This window comes from Zootoca vivipara, chromosome 10 (assembly GCF_963506605.1).
Source record: "Zootoca vivipara chromosome 10, rZooViv1.1, whole genome shotgun sequence".
NCBI classification, from domain to species: Eukaryota; Metazoa; Chordata; class Lepidosauria; order Squamata; family Lacertidae; genus Zootoca; species Zootoca vivipara.
In genome coordinates, this window is record NC_083285.1 from 58,081,434 (window position 1) to 58,087,433 (window position 6,000).

Here is a 6,000-nt window from a genome sequence, read left to right on the forward strand (position 1 = left end):
CCATGTCCCTGAGAGGCTATAGTTACATGGCTCACCACATGGGGCAGTGGTCAGCAGTCACTGACATACGTGAGAAAGGGCCCTGTATGGGTTAGACCAGGCACCCCCAAACTTCAGCCCTCCAGATGTTTTGGACTACAATTCCAATCATCCCCAACCACTGGTCCTGTTAGCTAGGGATCATGGGAGTTGTAGGCCAAAACATCTGGAGGGCTGCAGTTTGGGGATGCCTGGGTTAGACCAGGCTTCCTCAATCTCGGCCCTCTAGACGTTTTTGGCCTACAACTCCCATGATCCCTAGCTAGCAGGACCAGTGGTCAGGGATGATGGGAATTGTAGTCTCAAAACCTCTGGAGGCCCAAGGTTGAGGAAGCCTGGGTTAGAACATGCAAACCTTTGAGCGCCCTCACACTTCCTTTCAGCCCACAGGGAATAATCTGAATCTCAGTAAAACTGTAGTTTCTCTTCTCCTATTTGTGCTCTGAAGAGCCTAATACAGGTGTGACCTGTGGTTGATCTCTGATGAAGACTACTCAGCAACAACAAATTCTGCCTTAATATCTTCCCCACCCTATGAGAATTTTTGCTGACTTTCTCAAAACTATTTTGAATTCTGGTAAAAAAACTGTTGAAGGATACCTCGAACTTAGCTGTGACATTTTGCTTCATTACAAAATATCGCTTGGCTTCCTTTGAGGTTCATCAGGTGAAGTTCATACAAGGGTGGAGGCCCAAATCAAATCAGTTCTAAATTTCACTTTAGGCAACATTTTGGTGGAAACCCACAGCAACCAAAGAAGATGCCAACTTCCTGTAAGTTCTGAGGTAATTTGCGGGGTTTCATTACCTGCATTTTTCCTCTTTGGGTTGAGTGAATAAAAGGACTTGGGCTGTTGTGCTTTGCTTAGGGAAAGGCTCTGTTTACAGTGAGATCATTTTGTGTGGACTTCCGGAGAGAAGCAGGTTGAGTCAAAGGTGGCTCGAAGGTCAAATATAAAGGTAATATTTGCCAAACTGAGTAGTGAGCATTACAGAGAGAAATGTCAGGAAAACTCACCAGGAATCTTCAGGCTGTAATATCCTAAACTTCAAATAACTCTCTGTGTGCAGTCGGACAGCTGTGTTGCCCTGTATATGCTTCACCCGTGACATAAAAGAGATAGTCCCTTCCTTTACAGGTTTGTCTGCATTTGAGGCCATCAGAGATCTTAAAAGTAATCCCATTGGAATGAAGGACATCTATTAGAAAGCTGCTTTGAGGCTGTCAAGAGACACTTGGGCTGAAATCTGATATGCCCTTACCTGGATGCAAGTCTCATCTGCATGCCATAATAGTTGTTCATAAAAGTTAAATTGCATATTGTTTCTCAGTGGAACGTTCCTAAGTTAAGTTGCATATCCATAGTCTATTTTGTTTTTCCCCTACAACCATTATTTTCATATACTTCTCCTCGTTTCCCCCTTCCCCAAGGCTTATTCGTGAATAATGTGCTGTTGATTTTGCTTTTATATCATTACATTCATCTATTTCATAGGCTGCAGTGTATTCACTGATCTTCTGCCGATGCCTTTAAAATAAATCCTTTCTAACGTATTTATATTATTTTTTATTACAGTGGTACCTCGACTTACGAACGACTCGACAGCCGAATTTTTCGACATACGAATGGGGGTAATGGCCGCATGCTTACGAATGTCTCGACATCCGAAAGATATTATTATTATTATTATTTAAGTGTGAATTGAATGGAAGTTCTCTCCTGTGGCATTCACTCAAGGTGAGGTGTGGGACCCACTGGCAAAGCAACCACTACTTCCACTGCTATGATGTTTCACAGCGGGCAGGGTGGGATGTAGGGGGCACCTCTTCCTTAATTCCTTCTGCTGTAGGTAACCCCTGCTGCAGAGATAACATACCTGTATAGTCACACCAGTTCCTGAGCCATGTTGAGGAAGCAAAGGATGTAATGGCTCAGGTCCTGCTCTCCGCATGGCCCTGACATGCACTGGTTTACTCATTTTGCCAGTGGAACATGAAGGATCAGGCCAATGGTCCATCTACTCCAGCATCCTGTTCACAAACAGATGCCCACACCTACCTACATCTACTACCCATGCTTACACCTAAACCACCAAAACTTTGGGTGGAAAGGCCAGGGGGCCAGTGGCAGTGTGTCATCTCACTGGTTGTGAATTACAGATGTCACAAAACTGGCACTGGCACTCGATGGACTGAGTGTAGGCAGGGAGTGTAGGCCTTTCCCAGGTGTTGTTAGATCTCGGGTCTCAGCTGTCCCAGAAAAACATGGCCAACGTTCAAGGAGTTGGAGTCCATCTGCAGGGCCAGAGGTTCCCTTCCCTGACCTATAGGCTGCTTAATGAATCAATGAAATGGAAATAAAACTGGATTATTGCCCAAACCTCAATAGAGGTCCCATTTGAAGATATTATTTATTAAATTTATATACCGCCCTTTGTCAAAAGATCTCAGGGCAGTTCACAGAATAACAATGTAAGTTAAAACACAGGTAAATAATTAAACCAAAAATAACAGTACAATAACCTCCACTTCCACAGACATATACCCTCTAACATTTATCCAATGAAAATAGGGATGTCCCATTCCGTTAAACATTAAAAAAAGAACACTTCCCTATACAGGATTGGAAAATAGGGACACTTGATTGAAGAGGAGCATTTTCCCCGGGCACCTAAATATATGTAGTGAAGTTGCCAGGTGAACCTCCCTGCAGAGAGCATTTCATAAATGGGGAGCCACTACAGAGAAGGTCTGTTCTCATGTTGCCACCCTCTGAACCTCACGTGGAGGAGGCACGTGAAGAAGGGCCACAGATGATCGTAGGGTCCAGAATGATTTATATGGGGGGAGGCAGTCCTTGAGATACTGAAGGATATGTGAGATCGAAAAATCTGAGCTACAACTCACAGTTAGAAGCAAAGGCTACCATTGAGATTTTCTTGTTTGTTACAGCGACATAATGGCAGTCGGACTGACTTTTAAAATATTATATACCTTTCAATCTCCATCCTCCCTATTAAGCCATGGAAGCTCTACTTGAATATTCTCCCAATTAAAGATGTGGTCTACTTAGAAATGTTGATGGCTCCAGTCCCTTTTTTGAACGAACAATGCTTCAGTCATATCTAAGCATGCAGAAACACAAGCAAATGAAATAGATAAAAGCAGATAAAAGATGTTATTGGATTATTTCATCCCCCTGGAACATAACTTGTTTGGGCAATCAAGGGCTGTGCTTTTAAAAAGTCTTTAAAGAAAGTCAGATTTTCTTTAAAATAGGGACAAAAGAGGGCTTGATTAACTAGACTGACAAGCTCCAAAGATCTCTTGAGTGTTTAAATTAAGGATTGCATGTTCTTGAAACTTGACAAGGAAGGCAAGAATGTCAGTGCTTGCTGTCTCGCACACAGAGGTAAAGGCACATTAAACCCTTCTGATCTTTATTAAGGGCACATTGCATCCATTCCCCCCCCCCTTTGGTGACCTATTGACCATTTTAATGAAAGTTTTGAAGACACATACATTTTGATTACTTGGTAGGCTCTGAGTATTTCTCTGTTGGCAATAGAATTGGACATGCCATGCAACTAGGGATGGAGGAGAAATCCATTTCACATTTAAAAGTGAACTTAGCTAATTCACACTTTCTCAAACGATATACAAACACAAAGAATCCATCAAAATTCACATTTTGCAGTAAAGTTCCCCAACCAAGTAAATGTGCACAATGTGCACAACAGTGTGTGTGTGTGTGTGTGTGTGTGTGTGTGTGTAAAATGTGCATATAAATGCATATATTAGGTAAAATAACATACAAAAATGCATTCTATTAAGGAATATTACAGAATTGAGTATTGGTCAATGCTCCATTGAAAAATGTGTATATTAGGAAAAATTACACCAAAATGTTGAACTCTGGGTTGGTTTTGCTGTTGTCAAAATAGGGCAATGTAGTGGTGTTTTTTTTGTTTTTTTTTATAAAAAAAATCTTAAATGAAGCTTTTAACTTAAAAAAATACATAAATAAATCATTCACTGCTGTGCTTTAACAACAAAAAGAGCAGCAAACCAGAGCTACTCCACAGGCAACATTTTAGACAGCCTCACTTCCTGTGAAGTCTGTGGACCTAGAAATACATGAAATACATACGGAAACAAAGAGCTGTAAAGTTATAGAAGTATGTAAACAGTATGTAAAAGTATGTATACGGAGTGACAGAATAACATGAAGGTTCATTGGGGGGCCTAAGGCAGGTTGTGGATGGTGGCTACTGATCCCAAATCATCCTGATTTGTCTCATTACTTGGCCCACACACAGAGGTGATGCATTTATGAAAACTGGAGTACGTACTGCGACATGTAGAGGGGATACAGGTTTCCCATCCCTCACATTACATATGGTCCCATTTGTGTCATCTCTCCATCTTTCAAGGTGAAAAATCATGTTACTATATATACAAAGTACCACTCATCATGCACCATGTAACATATGTCAGGAGAATTTTTTGTGTGTGCGCGCACGCATGGCACACACCAAGTCTGCAACTATGGGAAGATAATTGTCAGGTTGGTTAAGCAAGGGCATTGTGAGCCCACAAGTTCAACCTGTGGTTCAATCACACATACACACCCACACACCACGAGTTCTCAGAAGATGCACTTGTATATGAGAAATAGACCTGTGTGTTAGCAAAAGGAACCTAATATATTGCTAGACAATGTAACTGAGATACTCGGTTGACAACCACTGGTCATTGAAAACATCACAACCCAAATTAATTGTGATGTAGGAAGCTTTGCTCAAAGGGAATATGAAGCACTGCTTAAGGATCTCTACTTTGTGGTATTTTAAGATGCCCCCCCCCAGAAAACACATCCCCATTCGCCATTAAGACGGGGGGGGATCAAAGAGTATTATTTGCTGTTACAAAAAACAACAACAACCCACAAGCCTAGGTGTGTTCTTTTTCATGTCTTTCTGCAGTGAATGTCTTGCCGATGCCTTCATTCAATAATACTCCAAAATAAATATATTCGAAGTTCAACCAAAATGGGCATGGATAATTTAATCTTTGAATTAACCCATCTCCTTTCCCCCTTTATTTTATTTTCTGAATAGAAAGGGAGGGGAGGGAAGATTATATTTTGGCTGCTTCTGTCACCTGGCAAAGGAAGAGGGGAGGGTGGGGGCTGGGGGGGGGGAGTTAGTGGTGGAAGTGCTAAGAAGAAGAAGGGAAAAAAAGTTACTGTGTGCAGTTAATATCGAACAGCAGCCATCTCCAGATGATCCCTGCTGCATCCAATTTCTGCCAAAATGCTTTCTGTTAAACCTCCATCAAACAGACACACGGCGTACAAAAGAAAACCTCATCACCAAGGGAAACTAATCCACCGGTGCGCAATGTAAGCCTGTCAACTTTTTATTATAAGAAGTCATCACTCATTTCAGCGAAGATTAAAAGTATGACTAAATTGAGAAAATCCTCTTAGCCATTCGGAATTTTAATAGAGGAGAAAAGGGGGTGAGTACAAAATTTAAACTGCGAGTGTGCATCCGTGCTGGTTTGGCCATATATCTTTATATAGGGATCTCTCTCCCTCTCCCTCTGTATGTAAGAGAGAGATAGAGATAGAAAAATCGCATACACATGGGTGCAAGGGTAGAAAATAGAGGATAAGGAAAGTCTGTTTTACACACGTTCACACACACACACACACACACACAAGCTCTTCCAAATTCATAAATAAACATACAGCCTGGTGGTACATTTCCCCCCCCCCCTCAGTTACCACAGACAAACAATTTCTGATTCAGACGAGCTTAAGAGATAAGGATGGAAAATGAGTCCTCACTGCTTTAATTACATCGCCATTGGCAACAAGGTGTTACAGTGGCAGAATAACAATTGCTTTTTACATTGAGTATGGATTCAGGGTCAATATGCTATTTCATCCTAGA